This window comes from Triturus cristatus, chromosome 7, assembly GCF_964204655.1.
Source record: "Triturus cristatus chromosome 7, aTriCri1.1, whole genome shotgun sequence".
In the NCBI taxonomy this organism is placed as follows: Eukaryota; Metazoa; Chordata; class Amphibia; order Caudata; family Salamandridae; genus Triturus; species Triturus cristatus.
This window is the reverse complement of record NC_140590.1, coordinates 513,107,781-513,133,367: the sequence shown is the minus strand read 5'-3', so window position 1 is coordinate 513,133,367 and position 25,587 is coordinate 513,107,781. Positions and strand designations below refer to the sequence as shown.

At 47.0% G+C, this 25,587-nt stretch overlaps 1 protein-coding gene across 1 annotated transcript in view; it reads right to left on the bottom strand.

Annotated features, from left to right (window-relative positions):
* The window catches only part of LOC146809994 (uncharacterized), a 612,993-nt gene that overhangs the window by 119,547 nt on the left and 467,859 nt on the right, over nt 1–25,587 (bottom strand). The gene's annotated exons all lie outside the window — the stretch shown is intronic.

The following is a 25,587-nucleotide window of genomic DNA, read 5'->3' as shown; positions in this document are numbered from 1 at the left end:
GCAGTGTCCTTTCAGGCATCTTATGTAGCTCAGCAATCACTGCATCGGCATCCTATGACACCAAAAAAGTCATCAAATTCCGCATCATGAGAGTGAGTTCAAGCCCAATTCTCGATGGAAATCATTCTCTTTTATCCATCTTGACGATGTAAAAGAAGTTCAGTTTGCTTTAATGTGATGATAACTCGAGGAACTCGAAATGAATTCACAGTGTGTGCTATGAAGTATTACATAAATGATCAGAAGTAACAAACCAAGGTAACCAGACTTCTGCCAGGTAAGGCTGTATTATTGCATAGCACCCAGGATTCACCAGTGTACAGGGTGAGTGGGCTTTTTGGGTAATAAAGCAACTTCCTCACTGTTGACAAGGGCAATAATGTGGCCATTTTAACTTCCATCTTTGAAGAAACAGCTTCTGGTGGACTATATCAGGGAAGAAACACTCCTAAACGTCAATCATATTAGCCCTTAAAGCAGTAAATACCAGTGCTCACTGGGGCACCTATGGAAGGGCAGTTGATCCTCTGTGAGAGTCCTTCCTAGTAAAACAGGGCCTCCGATCATTTGAAAAGGGCGTTTTGGGTCACTGAGTTCAGACCCCTTACTGCAGTACTAAGTGTTAGGAAACACCAAGAATGTATCTGTCTGCTAGACTCTTGGGGGCAAATTTACAAGAAACTGAAGCATCTCTGCATTATAGTAGAGATGCGTCAGTTTACTTGTGTCACTCCAAAAAACCCTTGCGCCACCATGGATGCGTCGCATTTACAATGTGGTGCACCATGGCGCAAGGAAAGACAGATGCGTCATGCATCTGTTGGCGTAAAGGTAACACATTGCTGCAGTCGTGTCGCAAGTACGACGCAACTCCAGCAATGCTCAGGAATGCCTATTCCTATTTTGCTGCATCACTCCTTACATCTGCTTCAAGCAGGTGCAAGGTTTTGACACAGTGGCGTCGTAGATTTCACTGAGTCACTTTTACGAGGCTTTCTTGCGTCGGATTGCCCACCCTGCATATATTATACATGACGTAGGTATAATGTGGTGCAGGGCTTTACAACGTAACGCATCTCCCTAGATGCGTCACGTTGTACATGTGTTGCAATGTGGTGCATTGTTTACGCTGCCATTGCGTCACAAAAGTGCCACAACGGGGATATTGGGCATTAAGCAAAGCACACAAATGCTCCAGATATATCTTGTATGTTAGAACTGGGGGTCTCTAGTTGGCAGAGGTAAGTACCTTTGACCAGATAGGGACCCTTGCTTCTAAGTCAGGGAAAGGGGATTACACTACTGGATAACCCCTGCTCACCCCCTTGGTAGCTTGGCACGAGCAGACAGGCTTATCTCAGAGGCAGTGTGTTAAGCATTTGTGAACACATCCAGTAATACAGTGAAAACACTACAGATGGACACCACACAGGTTTTATAAAACTAAGTATTCTTTATATCGACTTAACACAAGACCACAAATGACAAAAATCCATAATACTGTACTCAAAATAGACCTAAAAATGGTAGAAGTAACTTAGTTCAGGTTAGTGATAAATGCGACACGTTTCTCACAAAAGTACCTGGATGCGTAACGCAAAACAAACAAAAGGTTCGCAGGGATGGAGATGCGTCGGTTCCTTGCTTCGGGGGAGACGTAACGTCGCGCCTCAATGCTTGCGCAGAGTAGGAGATGTGTCTTGGTCCTTGCTGGAGGGAAGGTGATGCGTTGATTCTCGTACTGCGTTCCGGTTACGATGCGACAAGATGGCGCCTCTATGCAATGCGACAATCTGGTGCGATGCAATAAGATGGCGCCCTTGATGCGACGACGTGAAGACAATGCTTTCACGCCCGGCGGCCGTGTGGCGAACTCTAACTTTGGAGCCGCAACAGGCCCTGCGACACGCTTCTCCAGTGATGCGATGGCGACCTATGTGGCGGCGGCACGCTTCTCCGGTGATGCGTCGGGTAACAGCTTTGACGAAGGCATGCTTCTCTGGTGATGCTGCGGTGGCCACACGCTTCTCTGGCGATGCAACGGCAATAGCTGCGACTGCGACACGTCAAGGAAATTCAGAGGGGAGCTGGTGGTGAAGTATTTTGTCCCTGAGACTTCAGCAGGAGGCAAGCACAAGTTCAAGCCCATGGAGTAATATTCTGTAAGATGATGAACGTTCTTTAAAAGTTCCTTCTCCTCTCCTTGTCAGTGAAGACACCACTGTAGGCAAACCCAGCAACACAGCACACTGGCAGGGGGGTAGTCCAACTCCTACAGCTTCTGTGGTTACTCTCCTTGGCAGAGGTTTGTCTTGTTGTTCCAGAAGAGATCTAAGGTCTTGGGGTTTGGGTCCCCATATTTATACTACTAAATCCTTTGTCCTCTGTGCAGTCCTGGAGCACTTTGTTTACAGGACTCCTTCTTTTTCCCTTCCTCCTGTATTTTTTCTGACCTGTTGTTGGCTGTTTTATGACTCTGGGCACTTTACAACTGCTGATCAGTGCTAAAGTGCATATGCTTCCTATGTTAAATTGATGTATTGATTAGTGACTCCATGATTGGGTTATTTGATGTACTTGTCAGACCCAAGTATAGTGCACCATGTGTGCCCAGGGCTTGTAAATCAAATGATGGTGGTGGGCTTGCAGCACTGGTTGTGCCACCCACAGAAGCAGCCTGTAAAGTGTGTCTCAGGCCTGCCATTGCAGAGCCTGTGTGCAGTCTCGTACGGCCATGTCGACTTGGTAAGTGCACCCACTTGCCAGTCCCTTACTCTCACATTGGAACTCAAGCTGCACCTGACAGGTGAGGCCCAACAAAGCTCACCAACGTAACATCATCCAGCATTAAATGAACTACAACAGAGAAATCCAATTACTGAAACAAAATTCCCACAGGCAAACACAAACAAGCCCAAGCACTACTCCCTCAGAATAGCCATTAGGTGATGTTCTGTAGATTAGAGATGTGTGACAGTGCAGATTTTTCATGTCACCTTCGTATATTTCTCACAAACACCATTAAGAATAAGGTTGTCAAGTTGTACTCAAGCTGGACTTGCCTATAAAAATGTTTACTTTCCGTCAAGCTTTGAAATTTTACATTTTCAATTTTAAACATTTTGTGCACAAGTGGGATTTACAGGACCTTTCCTGTCAGGTCACCTACAAGGAAAAGATATGCAAGGTACATGTTGTGGGGGTGTCCCACAGGTGTATTCCTTAGTGGAATGATAGCCCCACTCCCCTTGGCCCACAGATCGACACATACTCAGTATGCTGGTATGGCAGCATGGCCAGGTGTGGTCAATGCCGATTTATTTTCTCCCCTCTGGCCACGACTGGCCGGTGGATGCCATATGTGCATATACAGGCTTTGTGAGCAAAGTAGGGCCGCTATCCTGCTGCATCCCTTCCCAGGCTGGGTTGAGGATTAGAACGGAGGTCGTACCGATGGTGTAGAGTTTGGCTTGATGATTACTTAGTGGCAGGAAGGGTTCATGTGTCACTGACTGGTATACTGCTTGAGACTACTAGGGTCTGCTCCCTACTGTGGCCTAGGGACTCATTGTACTCCTCAGTTTCCAGCCAATCAGCTTCTCCACTGCTGTTGGGGTGATCCATATGTTGGGATGCAACGTAAACACTTTTGAACCACAAGATGTTTCTAACAATTGTCTACTGGCCCTTCTTAACATTTACCATCATTCCCTCGACTCTTTGCACCGTCCAGACTCCTTGTTCATTTAGTGTTCTGAATTTCCACCATGGCCGGCAGGGATCTTCTGACAAGAATGAGCGCATCTTTTCTCTTCTTCTTTGTCTCATGCAGACGTTGTTCTGTGAGTGCAGAGCCTGGGTTCCTTGGATGTCATAAGATGGTGGCACCCACCCCGGATATACCAGGATGGTGTCTTGGCGGGGTCCATTGAACATCAGAGTCCAAGCTGCTTGCTGAGTGGTGCAATAAGGTGTTTCCTGGTACTCTCGGAGGAATAGCTGGAGGTGGCATTCAGGGTTGGCCTGTTTGGCTACTGTGATTCAGAGAGACTTGTTCAATGTTCGCATATATCTTCCAGCCTCGCCATTGGCCTGAGGCCACTGAGGGGTGATGCTGCAGTGGTGGATCCCTAGTTGTGCACAGAGGTCTTTGAACTTTGTACCGTGGAAGGGCGGCCCGTGGTCCATTTTGATTTCTGGAGGTAATCCAAAAGTGGCAAAGGTTTTTTCAAGGATGGGGGCCACATGCGTGTATGCAGTTGACTCAACTACCTCCACAATGGGGTACTTAGAGTGGCTGTCTACTATTACCATTGTGGCTCTCCTCTCTGGGAAGCTCCCAAAATCAAGACATAGCCTGGTCCAGGGCACGGTGCTTAGATCCTCAGTAATGATCGGTGCTAGCCCCTCAGATGAACTAGTCAGATGGCACGCTTGGCATTGTCAAACAACTTCTTCGACCATAGCTTCAAGTCCTGGAAACCACACCTTTTCTCTCATGCAGGACTTAATTTTCATGGTGCCTTGAAGTCCTCCGTGTGCTAGCAGTGTCACATGCTATTGGAGAGCAACTGGAATTACAATGCGGGGCCATCACAGTAGGGTTCTACCTTGTGTGGTACTAAATTCATCTCAGACCCTCCACATCTTTGCCAACCGCTTTCTGTCTTGACTGGGCCAGTCATTTATTTATTTATTTTAAGTTTTATAAAGTGCTCAGCTACCTCCTAATGAGGTGTCCCAGTGCTAAGGTAGCAGATTCACACTAGAATTTACAGGGAGAGGAGCTATGTACGGTTAAGGAGGTTTTCAAAGTTCTACTAAAGGCTGGTTCTGGGTCCGTCATGCAGAGGTGAAGAGGCATGGCATTCCAGAGCCTCGCAGTTCTAACCACAAATGCCCTGTCGCCTATCCTGGTCTTAGGGAAACGCGGAATCGTGAGCAGTTTCAAATGGTTTGATCTCAGGACCTGATCTTTTTGGTAATTTTGCAATCTGCGTCTCAGATAGGCCAGGCCCTCACCCCTGGTGGCTCTGTAGGCCAGAGTGAGTGCCTTAAATTTGATTCTCCTACTGACAGGCAGCCAGTGAAGGCTCCGCAAATGGGGTGAGATACTATGGCAGAATGGCACAATTCTGATCAGTCTAGCCGCAGCATTTTTAAACATTTGCAGCCTGCGGACCAAATAGTCTGGTAGTCGTAAGTAGAGACTATTGGAATAGTCCAGTCGAGATGTGACCCAGGCATGGACCACAGTCGTCCTGCAGTCCATCGGGAGGAAATGGAGGAATTTCCTCAAGGCTCGCTGCTTCCAGAAGCATGAGGAGGAGACCTGGTGAATCTTAAAGGAGAGATCATTATCTAATTTAAACCCTACATTTCTAGACGAGTCCACTGGAACCGGAGGAGTATTCAGCTCCGATGGCCACCTGAGCTTAGAGGGTGGCGGGACCGGTTGGTTGAAGAACAGCACCTCAGTTTCCTCAGTGTTCAACTTTAAGCAATTTTTAGCCATCCAGGCTGAGATGGTATTCAGACAAAGCCACCTCTGAATATTCTTTGAATCAGAACAACAGCTGGGTGTCATCAGCGTAGGAGATCACTTTCACACCGAGAATCTTCAGCAAGGTCACAAGCGGGGTGAGGTAGACATTGAAGAGTAGGGGGCTCAGTGCCAAACCCTGTGGAACCCCACATGCAAGAGTCTTCTGGGAGGAGAAATGGGGGTGCAGAAATACTCTTTGAGAGCGGTTCTCCAGAAAAGACTGGAGCCAGGACAGATTAGTACCTAGTACTCCCAGATGTTCAAGTCTCTCTAGGAGAATCAGATGGGCCACACTGTCAAATGCTGCGGACAGGTCTAGCAGCACTAGCATTGCTGCTTTGCCCTGGTCCACAGTCTCAGCAATGCTTTTTTTTTTTGTTAAAATATTTTATTGAGGTTTTCCAACCGTCGAACCAATTAACCAATGTTGCATACAATAGCATCCGATATAAGACCCAGTCATCAATGCACATATCATGAGAAACCAGATCGTCAACATTTGCTACCCTAACTCCCCCCCTACCACCCTCTCTACCCCCTCCCCCCCTCTGTCAGCGTGCCCGCCTCCAACCCCTGTAAATTGAGACATCAAGCACCCCGAGGTCCGACACAGCCCAGCTCTAAGCAATGGAAAAGACATCAGGAATGATCTCAAAGGACCTGAGGCTCCATGTCCCCCGCCATATACACTTCATGCTCCCGCCCTGACCACCCACGTGCACCTCAATACTTTGTGCAGACACAGACCCCTCCCAAATACGCTTAAGTGGCCTCATCCGATGCAATCTCCCCTGCAGTCCCAGAGGGCCCCGCCCCAGGTTCCATACCCCGGTCAACGTCCACAGGATCCCCGTCCTCCTCATCTAACTCCTCCAAAGCGCGGAGCCCCTCCACTAGCGCTCCCCATGCCCTAGCCGCATCCAGCGCCTTATCATTAGCCGCCCGCCGGGCCAGCTGCAGCCAAAGCGTCCCTTCGCTCCCCGCCCAAGACAAGAAACTCGCCTTCCAGCTCCGAAAGCTCGGCCCGGCCTGTGCCTTCCAGTGCATGGTGAGCTCCCTCTTCGTCATTATCAACCCCAGATATTAGAATTTGCTCATGATTTTAGTACGAGGAGTGTGGGGAAACCAAAGCAGGAGGCAAGTCCCCATCTCCACATCCAGCTCGTGCTCAGTCACTCGATTCAGACACTCCACCACATCCGTCCAGTAAGAGCCCAATCCCCGACAGGACCAAAACATACGGCCGAAATCAGCCCTGCACCGGGGGCATGAGGAGTGGGAGCCTCCAAAGTACCGCAAAATTTTACCGGAGTTAAGTAAGCCCTGTGGAGAGTGAAGAATTGAACCAATTGAAATCTAGCATTGCGTGTGCCCTTCCAGGGCCGTCGCAGCAGCTGGGGCCAAGTTGTCTCAGGGATGGGCCTACCAAGATCTCCCTCCCATTTACCCCGCAAGGCATCCAAGGGCGTAAGCTTCTCCGTAGTCTCAGCAATGCTTTCCGCCACTTCCAAGAGTGCAGTCTCCGTACTATATCCCGCTCTAAAGCCAGATTGAGAGTCATGGAACTGATTATTAAATTCCAAAAATTCAGAGAGTTGTCTCCGGACTTCCTGCTCAAAGATTTTAGCTGGAGCCGGCAGAAGAGAGATGGGTCTAAAGTTTTTATATTCTGCTGGATCGGCATCCGGTTTCTTGAGGATTGGCAGTAGGAAGGCTTGTTTCCATACCGCTGGGTAGATCCCGGTACTCAGGGAAGATTTCCAGATCTGGTTCAGGGGTGCATTAAAACAGGGGGCCAGTAATTTAAAGAACTGAGCAGGGCAGGGGTCTCCTGGGAGCCAGATTTACATTTATACAGTTCCTTGAGAGACACATCAAGTGGTAATGGGCCGAATTCAGACCAAGTATCATGAAAGTCCAGGGTAGGATTTTGCGTAAGCAAAGACATGTTAGCGGGGAAGGTGGAGTAAATTAGTTGGATCTTATTCTGAAAGAAGTCTGACAGGTCAACGCAGAGGGTAAGGAAGGAAGTCACTGTACTATCAGGAGCCGCAAATTTAGTGAAGCATTGGACAATTTTGAATAGTTCTTTAGCCGAGTTGTCTGACAATTTAATTGTCTTAGCAAAGTACTCCCGCATTGTGTTACGCTTAAGTTTATGGACCTGTTTTAGAGCCTCTCCATATGATCTTTTGGCCACAGGGTCGTATGATAGTCACCAGGAGTGCTCCAGTTTCTTACATAAACTTTTCTCCACCCGTAGTCCCATAGAGAACCAAGGGGCCAAAGGTTTTTCCTAGAGGAAGTCACAGATCTGAGAGGGGCCACTCTATGCAAGGCATTGAAAACCGAGCTACTGAAGCTGGATATACCTTCGCTTGGATTCCCTGTCAGCTGGAGGGGGGAATTTTGCAGCATAGGTATCACAGTATCACAGAATCACCGGTGACCTTCCTCCAGCTTCTCCTTTTCCCGGGAATAGACTTGGAACTACCATCAAGGTGTTCAAGTTTGAAGCTGAAAGGTATTAATAGGTGATCGATCCAGGTCAGTGGTGTCGGGGCCTCTACAGCAAGATAAGGGTCGTTGAAGAATATAAGATCCAGCATGTGGCCCGCTACGTGAGTGGGGGCGGTGACTCTTGTCTTAGGTTAAGGCCATAGAGGGTTTCAGCCAGCTGAGCAGCTTTAGTGCATGTTTCATTATCAATGTGGACATTGAAGTCACATAGGACAGTGCAACTAGCGTGCTTCAACGAGAGGTCAGCGACAATGTCGCAGAACTCTAGCAGATGGCAAGCTGGAGTGTCGGGCGTCTGTATGTCAGAATCCCAGTCACCGAAAGGGAGGGCGAGACTCTGATGCAAAAGGACAATGAACCCTGATCCCTATATGTCCTACCCTTCTGCAGGAGATTTCCCATCCATCACTCAAAATGATAGCTGCACCACCTCCAATCTTGTTCCCTCCTCTATTTGCACAGAAACCTTCGGGCACCGCCAGCATCAAATCAGGATTAGAGCTCTCCTTGAGCCATGTTTCAGTGAGAATCATTAGGTCCCATGAGTTAGACTCAACATGTCCTCTGCATGTTTGAGGAGGGATCTACAGTTGATCAAGCAGGCCTTATGTGGGTGCCCTTAGTTTGAGGGTGTTTAAAGGGGGACATTTGTATGGTTGAACTATCATTCATACTCCCCTCCCCACTCCCTAGAGTAAAGGGGCAGGAGTTACAGAGGTACTCATAGCTGGCCGTTCCATGGTCCTACTGGCACAGGCCTTTTTGTTTAGCATTAATAATTGGTCTCTAGACCAAGCAATATTGCTCACAGTAGAGAAACAGGCAGCATTGCTGGCACTGGCCACGGTCAGGATGGGCACAAATGGGCTTGTAGGAAGTCTCGCCATGTGCCTTTGTGGGCAGCTTTGACCCTTACTAGGACCGGATCTGCTTTTGCAGCTTCTTCAATGTCTTCCAGGCTTAGAGCTCAGGGGCATGCTGCTTGTGAGGCTAGGTTGATATGGTCTTCAACAGCTTAGGTGTTCTCTCCAGCAGCATATCCATCCAGCGGAGTTGGGTGAAGAGAGAGAAAATCTGCAGGATTCTTCGATCCCAGTCGGTATAGTACCTCCATCTGATAGTGCTTTAGCTGGATGGCTCATCTCTCAATTCGTGGTGGTGGATGTGGAGCAGACCAGCGGAATAGGGGGACGAAAAGCTGGTGGCCTGTGATGACCTTAAATGGCTGGACTCTCAGATATAAATGGAAGTGTCTGCATGCCCACTTGCTTGTCAAAGCCTCTGTCTCGATCTGGGCGTATAGTGCTTCAGTCAGCACCAATGCCTTGCTGTCAAACGCCAGTGTCGCCCGCAGCCCAGGTTCACGTTCTTGAGTGAGTACTGCCCTGAGTTCCATGGAGCTGACATCAACCAGAAGTCTGGTGGGCCTGTTTGGATCAAAGTACGCCATAGTGGCATAGTCGAGAAGCGCATCTTTGACCTTCTGAAATGCATCTTCTTTTCTTTAGCCCCATACCCACTTGGCATCCACCTTCGTTAGGGCTCTCAAAGCTTCTGTGAGTGTCACAAGGCTTGGAATAAATCTGCCAAATTAGCAGGCCCTGCTGAGAAAACTGGCCACCTCCTTGATGGGAGTTGGTGCGCATGCTTGCTTGATGGCCTGTGATTTCCGGGGTTCGACTTGAACTCCATCTTGATTAAACATATCCGAAGAATTTGACTGATGGCTGAAAGAATAAGCACTTTTCCTTGTGCAGCGTTACTCCGTCTTCCCAGAGACAATGCAGTGTAGCATGAGGTGTTTGTAGTGTTCGGCCGCCGTTTTTTAATGAATGACAATGCCGTTACTGACATTCATAAGCCCAGTAAGTCCGGATAATGTTTCACGTATTGCATTTTGGAAAACCTTGGCCGCTGAGGATATGTTGAAGTTCAGTCGCTTGTATCGGCGCGGTCCCAGGTGTGTGCTGAAAGTAGTGATAAATATGCTTTCCTCAGCTAGGAGGAGCTGGTAAGACCTGGTGTTAAGATCCAAATTTGAGAACCACCGCATGCTGTTTAAACCCGCTATGATGTCATCAATGGTGGGCGGTATGTGACACTCGCATTTGATATCGCGGTTCGAGAGCCTCATGTTGATGCATAAGCGTATTTTTCAAGGTTGTTTTATTTTCTCTGCTATCACCATTGATTGGTGAGACCCACGGTGTTGGCCCAACACTTTTTCAAGCACCACCTGCTTCTCAAGCTTGGAAAGCTCTTCCTTGACTAGGGGTCGGAGCTGGAAGGGGACACAGCAATGACGTAACTCCACTGGTGTGAGGTGGGGTCCATATGCAGCTTGAATGGTGGTGAGTGGAGGCATCCTAGCCCATTGAACAGCTCGAGGAATTGAGCAAGGATGTCATCGATCTGGTGTGATTTCACATTCCTGGGAAATGGACACTAGGCACAAGTCTTTCACGGTATGGCTCCCCGCCAGTATGTCCTCTTCCTTGTCAATGATGTGGAATGTTGCAGTGACCTCTTGGTCAGTGGATTGTTCTTGTACTGTCATGCGTCTCAGTGGGGCAAGGTTGAGTGGCTCCCATAAGCAAAAATCTAGGTGTGTGAGGGGGTTAGTAAGGGTTTTGGATGGCGGCTTTGACTTTGGACCCAGTGATGAGGATGACGCATGTGGCTGTGTCCTCCTGTGATGTTTGAGCCCTTTTGGAAATGAGATTAGCAATGTCTCTTCATCCTCTTCTTCGGGAGATGAGTCCTCCACCCATCATTTTTGTCATGGCATGGTTTTGGTGGTGTCTGACAACTTTGTCACGGATAGCTGACATACTGCCTTTGTTGGCTGTTTTCCTACCCGGGTGCCCCTGTACTTGAATTTGTTCTGGCATATTGAGCCAAAATGGTTGCTGATGTGGCAATTGGAGCGTCTGCGGTCCTAGGTAGGGCATTCGCTAATTGGGTGTTCTTCGCGACTGCACTATCCACACCTCTGAAATAACCTAGTTAAATCAGGGAGAGCAGGAAGGTGTTAGCATAGTGGGGACTTCAGTAAAAGCTCTCCAAAATGAGACACAGTATAGCATAAAGCCACACTATACAAATATGAGCAGAGAGGTCTAAACCTCTCAGTCCAAAGGGTATCTGCTCTAAAGCCTAAAGTCTGAACACCAATTAAATCCACATAACATTGAGAATTCCACATCATTAACGCCAGTAGATTTCCAACTTCACCCAGTTTTCCCATCCTACAGTTTGAACATCAGGACAACCTTAGATGTCTCCCGGATCCTGATACAATGTGAATGGGAGTTCTTTCTTAGTTCGCTAGCACCTCTCATTCTCATCAAAGATTCTACTCCTAGACCACAGTATCTCTAAAACACGTGTGTTCCACTGACTAAGAGATCATGTGAACACACCTGGAAAAAAAAGAACAGTGTAGCGCAAGCAAAACTTTTACCGTGAATGTTAAATATTAAAGACCAAGAGCCACATGTACAACCATTTCCTTTTGCGAATTGCAAATTGCGAATTTGAGTGACTTGCAATTAGCGTGCCAAAAAATTAAATGCATAAATGTGTCCCAGACACATGTAGGGATTACCAATGGGATCACATCCTGCCTCATTAATATTCATGAGGCAGGTTGCACTTTGTGGCCCTTTGGTAATTGGCAACTTTCTTTTAAAATGCAGCTCGTTTTCATTAAAGGAAAATGGGATGTGTTTCAAAAATGAAATTGAAACACAACTGTTTAATTTTTTAAGGGCAGGCAGTGGTCGTGGAGACCACTTCCTGCTCCAAAAAAGCAGTTTTGCTATCATTCTCAAAGAGAAAGGGGCCCCAAGGGGAGCCCTTCCCATTAGCGACTAGCTGTCTAACTACGTGAAGCAGGTGGTAAACTGTGATTGTTTCACAGTAATAGGTTATCGACTCGCAAAAGAGGGTTATTACATGTAAAAAGGCCAGTTAAATTCTGCAAACGGCCCAATCCTACATTTGTGACTGCTAAAAATGGTAGTAAATGTGCCCCAAAATGTTTGAGCCCTTTTGTTAATCTAACTTAATAGAACAGTCAGTGTACATGGTAAATACAGGATTGTATGTGCACCTACGTTTATAGAATAAATCCAAACCTTAATAAACAAATACCTGGCTTGGGCATAAAATAATGCTCCGCTTACTGAGTTTGCAGAATTCACCACCTCCACATTCCGTGGTGAACACGGAGGTACCGATAAACTTTGCAACAGAGCAGAATTTTTCTGTTGGCATGCTTGTCATGTCATTTTGAGCATGCGGAGAGAGCGATGAGACTTGATGGACCCTCGTGAGCAACCGGCCAACCCACAGCCTCCAAGGGGACTTCATCACCCAGCCAGTAGTGTGCCAGGAGGCCTGTTTGCAGAGTGGTTGTGAAAGGGGGTGGGGCCTCTGAAAATGTCTCAGCAATCCCGATGTAAGGGGCTTACTTGAAGTAACAATAGGGGTTCTTGGCCTCCAACAACCCTTAGCAGCCAAGAGGACTTTATTCCCCAACCAGGAGTGCACTAGGAGGCCCGTTTGCAGAGTGGTTGAGAAAGGGGACGGGCCTCCAACAGCGACTCATCAATCCCAATGTGGGGACTTACTTGCCGTAACAGCAGGGGCTCTTGGCCCCCAATGACCCTCAGCAGCCAAGGGAACTTCATCCCCCAAACCGGTAATGCACTAGGATGCCCCTTTGCAGAGTGGTTGAGAAAGGGGGCGGGCCTCCAATTACGTCCCAGCAATCCTGCTCTGGGGGACTAGCTTGTCGCAACAATCGAGGTTCTTGGCCCCCAACAACTCTCAGCAGCCAAGGGGACTTCATCCCCCAACCAGTAGTGTACCAGGAGGCTCCTCTGCAGAGTGGTTGAGAAAGTGGGCATGGCCTTCGATGACGTCTCAGCAATTCCACTGTTGGGGAGTTACTTGTCACAACAATAGGGGTTCTTGGCCCCTAATGAACCTCAGCAACCTTCATCCCCTAATCAATAATGCACCAGGAGGTCCCTTTGGAGAGTGGTTGAGAAAGGGGGTGGGGCCTTCAATGAAGTCTCAGCAATCCCCCTATGGGGGACTTACTTGTGGCAACGATAGGGGTTCTTGGTCATCAACGACTCTCAGAAGCCTAGGGGAATTCATTAGGGGTGGCTGAGAAATACTCCGCCCGTTCATGGAACTCCGAAGAATTTGGCAGAGTATTGCACCAACTCTGCAGAATTCCACGGAGTAAAACTCCGCGAGCTCCACTCCAACCTTACAAATACAAGAGTTCATAAGCTGAAATTTCAGTTAAAGCAATAATACTCAAAATGCACAAGTGTAAATGTGAATGAGAACTACAAATTGTAACATTATATGAAGGTATTAGAACACACATATATGTATCCTATAGTGTATACGCTCTCTCAGTATATTTAATGCTTCATTCTACATTAATATGAATAATACATACAAAGTATATGGTGCTAAGTGCACATGAATATTACACTTCTGTGACGTGTAAGGGTGGAGCTAAAATTACACTCCTTCAATTCTAAACACTGATCTAGCCCTGGTGTTGTCTGTGTTGCAGGTTGGTGTGGTGCTCTTGGCCTCTGTGCTGTTGTCCCCACCTGAGCAGCTGCATTTGCCTGCTTTCAATTCCTAATCCTGCACAGGTAGAGTATCCCAGAATTCAGCTGCCGCAACTGACAAAGAGCCGCTACCCCATCTGGTTTTGCGGAATCTGGGGATGATCACCTTCCTGTGAAAGAATGATCTGAACAGTCTATTAGGCTTATACCACTGGAAGGAAGTTCTAAATAGCACCAGTCCTTGATGGTAGAGAGTCAGGAAGACCATTCAAAGAGCTTTATATTCTACTGATTCTCTAACTGGTAGCCGATTTAGGGAGTGAATGCCATCCCCCACTGAAAGGTTTTAAGGCACATTTAAAACAAGGTGGACTGCCGCATTCTGAATAACCTGAAGCCAATACAGCGAGGACTTGTTGATGTTCATATATAAAGCACTGCAGTAGTCCAAGCAAGATGTTTTCAAGGTGATGACCACTGCAACACGAAGATCAGGAGGGATTAAAGTGAACATTTTTTTCAAGGTCCTGATGACAAAGAAACAAGACCTGGAGGACCCTTGAGTCAAAGTTAAGTGTGTTGTCAAAAATAACCCTCAAATTTTTTGCTCACTCACTGGAGAAAGATAAAGGCAGTGGTGGCTCCTCCGCTAAGGTGGAGGAGCATCTCGCCACTGCTCAAAAGGAAAAATAAAATGATAATAACCTATCACTATTAATATTTTATTTTTCCTATTGCAGTCAGTGGCAGAGCGAGGCTGGCCCGAGCAAGGGGGAGAGTTGTTTGCACTCCCTAAGTGCGCATGACTGTTTGGCTGGCCCTCTTGTGCTAGGCAAACAGTCATGCGCACTTTTCATCTTCCTCACCAGGCTGTAATGCATAGCCTGGTGAGGAAAATGCACAGGCTCCAAGTCCCTGTCTGAGCGCCGAACCATGGTGCTCAGACCAATCAAAACAGTGAATTATAATGTTCTAATTGTCTCGAGCCTGTGTTGCTGGGTGCTACCTGCTGCTAGTTGGGACTGGAGGAGATGCGGCAGCCGGCCATTCCCAGGTAAGTCTTTTTTTCCTTCCTTCCCCACACCTCACCACCCCCGTCTGGTAGCAGCCACTACTGGATGAAGAACGACAGGTCTCCGGCCACCAAAGCTCGGAGCACATCGTGTGCTGAGTTCCGAAGACCAGGGGCCGAATTCACAAAAGTAATCTGAGACAATATCCTAACTTTACGACTTTCAGTATTCACAAAAGGCATTTAGGAGTAATAAAGTTAGGATTTTGTCTTAAGTTTTGGTCTTAAGACAAAATACTAACTTAAGTTTAACAATTTTAACTTAAGTAAGGATTTTGTTTAAGACCAAAACTTAAGACAAGCTTAAGACAAAATAATAACTTTACTACTCCTAAATGCCTTTTGTGAATACCGAAAGTTGTAAAGTTAGGATTTTGTCTCAGATTACTTTTGTGAATTGGGCCCCAGGATCTCAGTTTTTCATCAGTCAATGTTAAACAGTTATCCTTCATCCAAATGCTGATGTCATTCATACATTCTTTAAACGTATCTGCTACCAGTGGCTGATTGTCCTATATGAAAACAATAATTTGAGTGTCGTCCGCATACGATAACACTTTGAAACCAAATGAGCACACCAACTAAGGGGGAGCATAAAAGCGGGACCCCCAGGGTCAGTCAACTTTCTCCTGTTCTGGGAAATACATAGCTACCACAGGAGCAGTCTCACATATAATAGAATTTTCTCAGTTAATGAGAACCCTTCATCTTCCAGGATATTTAATACAGCTATGTTGGTGCATAATTTAACTGGGCATCCAAACACCGCCTGAAACATCATTATTATGCCTCCCCTGAAAGGTTGGATAATCCTGCAATACCAGATTGTATGAAAGAATTCTGCAATGTTTATTTATGTTAATATGTTTATATTGGCATTTTAGAATTAAATACATTGGTACATCAACAGGAAACAAAAGGGGAGGAGAGGAGGGGAAAGGTTTAGAGACAAGGAGAAGGAGGAATAAAGACGTCATAATGACCCAACAATAAGAGGGCACAATCACTGCGGTTACAGTAAGACATTACTCACACCAACATAAACCATGGACTAACCAATGATGTGTAGATGGAGGACCAGATTGTCTCCTGGTTATAGGCACTCCTGCATCAGGAGGATAGAGGGGCAGGTGGAGGCAGGGTACCAGGAGAGATTGTCTGCATTACTAGATGGGGAGGAGTGGTCCGCCGAGGGGGTATGAGCTCCCAGTATACAGAGAGTTGCTAATGGTCGCGTCTCATAGCCAATCCTCCACTGTGGAAGAGGGACGACTTTACCAATGGATGACCAAACAGCACTTGGCTAGGAGTATGAGCATTACAATTAGGTAGCGGACCCAGGGGGTACCACCTTAACATAGCCCAAAAGTCTGACTGGAGGGACGTGAAGGGGCAATGGCCTGTGTTGAGGAGCAGAGCAGAAAAACCCCAGACCAGTACGCAGCTATTTGCAGGCATTCTCAATCAAGATGGAAAAAAGAAACCTGAGAAGTGGCGCAATGCAGACAGCGGACATCCGCGACTACGAGCATTCGATGTTTTGGGGTTCCCAACGTGGCCTGTCAGGGGGATCTTCCACAGGCGCATCCTGTTTAGGGTGGCTCGGTTGGTGTTTGCCTCTGAAGGTTAGTTTAGACTGACATGCATCCTTCTTCCCCATAGCTGGGCGAGCTGAAGGGTAGGTTCAGGTTGGGAGTGTTGGTGAGCGACAGGTGTGCAGGGCCAATAGTCAGGGCAGTGAGGTACCGCAGTGGTTCTTGTCGTAGATGGGGTGCAAATGGTCCAGTTGAGTTGGGCGGCATCCAAAAGGGGTCTTGTGGCCCTCCGCCTGGCCCTGCCTCACCCCAGTACAATGTTGTCCAGTGGGGGTGGCATAAGCAGGCCTAGGATGAGGGGAGAGGGAAGGCCTTTAAGGCACAGTGTGGCAATAGGTGGGGGAGGCTTGCAGTCTTTCAAGAAGACCACATATAGTAGCAAGCTGTGTCACAAAAGGTGTGCCTAGAGGAATGAAGGGGCCCGCTAAAGTTGTGGCCGCTAGGGTACAGAGCATGCCCAGAAGAAGCACACTCACAGCAGACTAGATCTCACAGTGCCCCCTGGCTGAATTTCAGAGCAGTTTAAAACAGAGTGCTGGGGTCAGGGCAACATATAGGGACTGATTCCAATCCGGGTCGGAAAGCACTCTGACCGAGCCGGAGTCCTGCATTCCAACCGAGTGAGTACGATGCGGCCGTATGCTCGTTTCGGTCGGACTCCCATAGAAGTCAATAGGGGCCGGTCGTACGACGTGTACATGGGCTCCTATTGACTGACTGGGTACGTCGCGGACAAGTGCGCCCCCTACAGTGGGTGTGCATCGGTGCCATCTGCACCGTACATGCCTGTGTTGGGGAGACCCATGGGTCTCCCCCTGTGTCCAAATCGTAGGGCTGCGGCTGACCGGGCGTCCGACACGGACCCCAAACGCAACCACCCTGACAATTTGTGAGCCGGACACTCCGGCTCGCACAGGCTGTCCGACGCGTGCATTGTACTGGCTCGGTCGTGAATCGCATCCATTGCACGCCACGGTTAGCTTCCAACCGAGACGTACGGAGCGGTTCGGACCCGAAAATGACTCAGTCGTGAATTTCATGTAGCTCGCATCGTACTTGCTCGCTTGTACAGCTGTACGAGTCGGCTGGAAAACACCCGTACGGCTCGTAGTTTTTCCAGGCCGGATCGCGTTCGGTGCCCTTCCGACCCAGATCGGAATCCGCTCCATAGTGTTCTGGTGTAGAACCTTGTAGTGCATTGAATGGTTCTGGAAGGGGGTACAGCGCAGGTCATCACTCACCCTCCACTTAGCTCCAATAGAAAAAGTGTCCCAAGTTGTCGTTATGCCATCTGTTGTAGTTCAGCACTATTCTCGCTCAGGCATTGTACAGTGGAGTGGGGGTGGCACCCAGGGGTGCACACTCTTCATCACCCCAAACATGCGGCAGAAAGCTCTTGGCCAGGCAGGTAGGGTCAGGCCACCAAGCGGGACCCAGCAACAGGTTCAGAGGCCTCGGAGAAGTCTCGGTATGCCAGCCGCCCCAAGGCCGCATGCACTCAGTCCAGTAATAGGCTGTGCAGCCCCCAGGCAGTGCTGCTCTATCTGGGGAGGTTGCAGGGGTGAGCCAAACCACGCTGGGCCACCACTCAGCTACCCTGGACACCAAGCTTGTAAAGAGAGTGGGGAGCAACCAGGGAGTCCCAATGCAGGCTGTAATGGGGACCAGCATTGTCCAAGCGTCCCAGGCACTCAGGCTGTCCCCTTGTGGCACTGGCAGCCCAGCTGCAGTCTCTGCCAGGATGCCCTGAGTGATGGGGCCTCAGGGGAGCCCGCTGGAGGGTAATTCTCTGTGGATTGTCGGCTGGAAGAGCTCCTTAAGGAGCAGCCATATTGATGTGGGGCTAGGCTCTGGTCAGTATTCTGCAGCGTTTATTACTAGCCACCATGATAGGTCACCTATGCTGCATATGTATGTGAGTAATGGTCACCAATGCCTTTAATATATTAAGATCAATGCATTAGGCCCTATATCTAAGCAAAGTTTGGTACATTATAGCGTTTACATGTCAGCACACAGAATGATCACAATAGCATTTCACATGCATCCCAGTATAAACCAATAGAAAATGTGTATTGTGCCCTGTCTTTAGGCAGTGAGGCTCGTTAAATCCAGTAAGATTAATCTTAAAAACTATTGGTATTTGGCGCTGATAGATTGTGGACTGTGTAGGCCTTTTATGAGCTTGCCCTTGGTGTTAAGGTATGTGGGTTCCGGATCTCATCTCTTATTCTGACAGATCCTTTAACTACTTTAGCTTTAGGTTAAGTAGCAAGAAACATATACCAAACAATATAATACTACCTTTTATATGGTATGAATTCTTTTTTTACTATTGTCAATGTATTGAATGTTCATTCCAAAATGGACTCTTCTGTAGGTAAAATAGAAGTGGAGAGCCGTGAGACACTTGTTACCTTAGTCTGTTTAGCAAAGCAGGTAGCTATACCTTCACTGCCTGAGCGACAAGAGTTATCTGCTGGGTACCACTGAAATCCTCTGAATGCAAACCCATGCTACTGAGAATAAGGGATATCTCCTGTCCTCAGTTGGTGCACTTGGCTCTTGTACATTCCCTGACGCAGGCACATGTAACACGCTGTCAGTAAGCCAATCTCTCAATGGACCCAATGGGAGATAATCTACAATGTGTGTGTTGTTATATCACTTTGTTGTAATTTGAGGGTAGGGTCTTGATTTAAGTGGATTAAGCCCTTAGGAAGTAGGTTCTTTACTACATGTTGGACCTCTAGTTACAGTCACAGCCTCATAGGTACTGTTTCAGGTTCTGTGTTCTCTCCAACTGTTCTCAACTCGTAGGCTGCACCCAGTACACAGAAATCAACATTCCATGCATCATTACGTTCTCACAGTTCAGCACTCAACATTCTACATCGTGTTCAATCAGACACATCAGGTCACTACACCTTTCTATTCCCTGTTGGCTGGGTGATGATAGGGTGTAATCAAACTGCTTTTCACTGGCTGTAGGAGAAAATTACCAAGATATGAGTAGTTGGTGGGAAGCTTGTGATGCATGCAATTTACAGGGAGAGAGACAGTTTCTTTATCAGTGTTATAGTAAGGGATAGCTAATCCATTGGAGTGGAGGAGCGTCACCCCACTTAATTTACCCCACCAAAGAATAAAAAATAAAATGGTAATACATTACCATTTTTTTCACCCTCCTGTTCTAACGCTTGTGTCAGGACGGGGGTGGGGCCGCTGCTGAGTGACAGCAGCATGTCACTCAGCAGGTAAGAGGGTGGGCTGGCTCTGCACTTTTCGAAGTGCGCATGTCGTTTTGGCTGGCTGTCTTGAGATAGGCAGCAGCACATGCGCACTTTGAAAGCTCTAACCCAGCTGTCTTAAGGCAGCTGGGTCAGAGTAAGTGCAATGTTCCACTGTCCTTGGTAGTGGCGAGTGAGGCTGCTCCCATCTATCAGTGGGCTGCTCTCAAAGTGTGAGAGCAGCACCAGGATTGGTGCCGCACTGCAGCTTCCGGTTGCAGCGGAGAAGAGGCCTGGAGCTGAAGTCGGAATATGTCGGTCAAGGTAAGTTTTTTATTTTTTATTTTAAATGCTTGCGCGCTCCCCCAACTGAACCCCCGCTCCTCGTAGATGCCAATCGCCACTGGTTATAGTTAATTAGCACTTATGTAGCACAAACTCTGCCTTTACAATAGCATTGCTACCATACTGCTAACATGATTGCTTGGCGGGTATAGTCCTTCCACTTTGAGTCCCTAGTGATTTTCAAGATAGTAGAGTCTTGCAACAACACTGACAAATGTTTTGAGTATGTTGTGAAACGTAAAACGTAGGTGCTAATAGCCCATATAATCACAAAGTTTATCTATTCATCTATTATTGTTCTGATTTTATCAAATTTGCTAACGTTTAACCGATTCCTTACATATCATGAATCCCAGATCTACAAACATATCAGAAAATTTGTTTGTGGAAAAAAGGGTTTTTAGTTCATAAAACAACTGAGAAAAATAACATTGATTTTGTAGAATATTATGTCTTATTGTGCAGCTAGAAAATCTGTTATTTGTTGTATTCTGCAACACATAATCATTAAATAAATTGAATTTAGAACTAAGGGGTGCTCTTATTTCCAGCTAACTTCAGCAAAATTGGTTGTTGACATTTGGGTCTAAATACATCAAATGTGTGGACCATCATCAGCACAGGAGAATTGATTATCCCAACTCGCCCTCCTGATTTCTAGACCTGCAAGGAACAAATTGATAGCTAAGACTGCACTCGTTATTGTAATTAGCTGTCAAGAGTGGTGGTTCTCTCTGAGGTTGTTTGGGACTCGACAATCAAAGGAGAAGGCATCACAAAAAGATGATCATGCTTTGTTGATGCTCAGTTGTAAGGTGGAGGGAGACCCTTACCCATGAACCAAATGTTTATCAAGAGAGAGACAATTCCTCATGAAAGTAAGTAGTGCTGTCCCACTTAAATGTACATGGATGCAGCTAAAAGGTTTGATTCATCTCTCCTGTGAAAGAGCTATCTATTTTAGCTGCCATGATCTTATTCTGAGTATCAGCAATGCCGCAAAACAGAGATTAAAGAACTGGCAATGGAAGAACCAGGCGCTGTTGGGTAACTCAGTCGAAGCATGGATATGTGCTTATGTGTGATGGATGTGGTTTCAAGGTCCCAAACCAAGCCCACAAAGCACTGCTCACGCCTAAACCAGAAGAGTCACTCACTCGGAACATTTCTGCAACCATATTCTAAGCCGCATGAACTCATCCAGCCTCATTTTAAGAGACATGCGTGTAGAACATTTGTACAGTGACCCCTGAAAAAGTATGAAATCTGAACGTAGCCCTTCAATGTTCTGTGAGATGTAGAAGTGCAAAGGGTTAATATTGATGACCTCACCGGGTCAGAGTCAGAGCACTTCAACACATATTAACCCAAAGTAAGGATCACCAATGCCTACCTGCTCCTACCATCCAGTTCCTGTACCTGAGATTAGCGCAACAGATTTGTGTGGTCTGGACGGGCATCAGCTCCCTCATTGGTCCAGTTTTCCAGGGTTAATGGTATTCTTTATTGGGTAAAGCACCTAACAGGAAAAACAGAATGTGGTTGGCATGTGTGTATGAATGCAATGCAAAAAACATAGAACTACAAGACATAATTTATTGTAAAACTCATTGACAGTACCCCCAACGATCACCCTGAGGAGGCACCTGTACCACCAGTTGTGCAATATTGCCCTGGGAATGGAGCTGACTGTGGGAGAGAGTGTGAGGGCGTGCTGTATATAATGTTAACTGTACATAGCAATAACCTAACCATGGAAATCAGGCATTCTTACAGGGCATCGTTCACCTTGTAGGCCAGAAGGGTCAGGGTACCTATTGGAAGTGATGTCCCATTCTCTTCTTTCCATTTGTGGGTTTTTGTTATGTGCTCTAGTTTTCGATTCAAGCGGAATCTCTACAGATAATTTCAAACCATGTACTCCTAAGGTACTTTCCTATATTCAAAACTTCTTCTGTGAGTTCCCCACCTCCATTTCCAAATCTGGTAAACTCTTCAAAGTGCAAAATGTACCAACTTTGCTCTGTTTGTAAGGCACTAACAAAGGATGCACTTCCAGTAAAAAATATTATGCTTAGACAAAGTTTAATACTTTTCCAAGTTCGGATGTGTGCTGTACATTACAGTAGAGTTGAAAAAGTTGGAAACATATAAAACCCTTTTCAACATAATGAATGCCTCAATGAGGCATATGTATTCACGCAAAGCCCTTTCTACCTTTCTTAGGAGATAACATTTTGCATCAAAATCAATGGGTTGTTGCATGGAATGTCTATACCCCACCCATGGTATGCTAATGCAAAATAGAGCGTAGTACTTCACGTTACTGTAGGGCTACTTTCCAGCTTAAAATAAGCTCTGTGCTATAATGTGAATGCCACATTTTTGTGCCATTTTGCATCAATTTTATAATGCAAACCTGGTGCAAACTGTGAGTAAATCTGGGTTAAAGTCTAAAAGAAATTCCTCTCACTTTTCCTGGGGATGTGTCCAGTGTTTGGTTGCTGGGTCGACTGGCACCTAGGAAATCCTAAAAACTCCTGGTATTTCTGAAAAATAGAGAACTGGTGGAATCCTGTGTGGATCCAAACACATTTCCTTATGTAGAATGTCTTGTACTCGTGTAAGTATGGTTGAAAGCAGAAAAATGTCCTTACATTTATGTGGTAGAAAACTCCTGAACCTGAAACCAATTGTAAACGTTCAGCCATCCAGTACCCGCTAAATTATCCTGATTGAAAACTGTACACCAAGTTTGTGAGTGGTAGGGGCGTGGTTAGTCAATAATGTTTGATAGTGTGAGTCTAAGATTTTCCAAAAAGCAATGAGGTGAACCGAACTAAAAAGAATAAGGCAGGGTTGGGGGCACTGAGAGGCGGCAATGTGCACGGTTAGGGAAATTCGTTTTTAGTAATTTGAGAAAGAAAAGCCAATCTGCATAGAGACTCAGTGAGATAGTCTGGACTATGTTGTCTACTCTAGTCTGGTTCCTCCTCACAGCAACATAGGGCAGAGAGGCCAAGGACAACTGGGTAGCGTAAGGACATACACAACATGAGCAAGCCAGGTTTAGGATGGGAAGTAAGAACAGGTGTTTTAGTTAGCAAGACCCAGCAGCAGACCATGCTTGGAAGGAAAGAGGAATTAGGGTGAGCAGCGGAAACATAGTAGAATATTCTGTAGAATACCTAGCAATGCGCAATCATAGTAGGCACCTAAAACTCTAGGAAAAAAGTTTGAAACTACCTGCACCACAAAACCCTGTACACTGTGGTGATCCATTCATTAAGGAACCAGTGATCTTACTCGATTTAATATAAAGTATGGAAATTATATCACAAACTTAGAGATATAAAAACTATGTGTGTGGATTAGTGTGCTGAAAACTATAAGTCACTCCTCTGGTAGGCCCTTTAGTCCTGTGGGAAGGGTGCTTGGTTACAAGTGTGAGGGTGCCCCTGCATGAGCAGGACACTCCTACAAACACCTGAGTTGATTCTCCAGGCTTTGTAAGTGAGGTCAGCCATTTTAAGGTATTTAGTGGATATCAGTCATTACGAGATGTCTAACTATATAATGGCTGCACCAAACCCGGTCATGTTTGGTATCAAACATGTTTGAATTATACCCCAACACTCATTCTAGTGCTGGATGTATGAACCCATGTACTCCCGGTAATAGCCTTTCAGGGTCTGCTGGCAAGCTAATGCTGCTGCCAACCACAGACACAATTCTGCCCTCCTGTTGCTGAGCCAAGCTCGAGCAGGGGAAGGTAAAACAATAATTTTTCTGTCGCAGGGAGGTTTGACCACCTCCCAGACAGATCTTAGTGTATTGGGCTGGGGTGGGGAAGCTTGCCAGCACCACCAGACTGCTTTGAAGGACAAAGATGGTGCCCTCCTTGCACACTCCAGTTTGAGCCAGTTCAGGAACCCTTGACTCCCGCTCTGGCATGAAACTGGACAAATGATTGGGGTTGGTCCTGCCCTCTGTTCAGCCCCTCCTCTGGGAACGGACCCCCCGAGTGGTTACAACCCTTACCTTAGGGTATTTAAGGGCTCCCCTGTGGGTGGGTCCTCAGATTTGTTGTGAGACCAGACTCAAGCCAGAAACTACGTCACTCTTCAACACTCTGGACATTTGGATTTCGTTGGACTTCGACTGGAACCGAGACTGCAACCGGGAAGACTCCTGCTGCTCCTGGTCTCTCTGTTCTTCAAGTCTTCTGCATTGTCTTTGTCTGTGCTTCATGCAGATTCTCCAAAAGACCTGTGGGCTTCAAGGACACCTGAAGAAATTGCCCTTGGAGTGAAGGAGTCACTCCTCTGCATCTGCAGGCACCCCAATTAAGCTGACCGGTCTGCTGCTCCTGTCGTCCTACGGACTTTCCGAAACCCAGCATCACTAGTGGTGGTTCTACAGCTCCACAGAGGCCTGACCTGTCTTCTCAGCTGTTTTGAGAACAGTATCCCTTTTTGTGCCACTGGGATCATACGCCTGTGCACTGCGTCAACTTGCCGTTGCCAAGACCTGTTGGCTCTGCACTCCAGATATCTTTGGGCTATAAGAGCTCTGACCACCAGCACTTCATCCTCCAAAGAATAGCACCCTCCCTGCAGTCCCTGCATCATGGGCCTCCATCTTGGATGAGCTGCCAGATGTTATCTTGTGACTCCTGTGCCTTTGGCCTGTCAGTCCTCCTGAGGGTCTTCCTTTGCTTCAATTGTCTCCCCGGCTTGCTCTAACTCTTCTGCACTTAGTGAGTCCCTTGGACCTTGCTGGTCTTAACGTTCTGGCTACCAAGACTTGTTGGTGCTCCAGCCGGACACCGACCACCTAGTCACTGACCTCCAAAGTGGGACAGCTCATGTACAGCTCCTGGTCTTCCACAGCATCAGCTGGTTCTCACAGCTGCAACAACAAACTCACTGTCTTCACTTTTGAACCTCACGACATCAGTAGGAATTTTGCTTCCGTGCCTCCTTGTCACCTCCAAGTGGACTAGACTCTGTCTCCGCTGCTTGCAGGTTCTTCAATTTCGGAATCCACCTTTGGATTCCACTGAACTTCTTCAAGGACTCCTGCAGAGGCATTTCTTCCGAAGACTCCCATTGTCATCTACGGCAGGTTCCGAAATCTGTTCACTCCTATGCACCTGGCTTCCCTGGTGCAGGTATCCGGGTTCCTGGGGTATCCACAGCTCTCCAACCTTCCGTCCTCCTAGGGGTATCATTGGAGCCCTCTGAGAAGAGTCCTTTTTATGTAACACTCCATTAGCTTCCATTGGGCGTGCAGCTGTGTTTCCACTCTGAACACAGCCTCAGTGGGGTTCCTGGTTACTTACCTTGCGTGGTCCCTTGTGTCCCCAGCCCCTCTGGGTCTTCTGGTCCAAGTCCCGTTCTCCTTTGCAGTTCACACTCCACTTTTTTATTATATGGTTTGGTTTCTCCCTGGAGACCACTGAATTTCGTGCTACTTACCTTATTATTTTAGTATGTGTGTGCTATTGATATCTCCTGGTAGGAGATATATCAATGTGTTAGTGATTACGTGTTGTAATTAATAGAGTTATTTTTATCAACACTGTGTGGTTCTTTTTTATTTAACTTACAATATGGATTAAAGTTGGTAAAACAAGCTGCTTTGCACTCCTTCAACATAAGCCTGATGGCTGCTC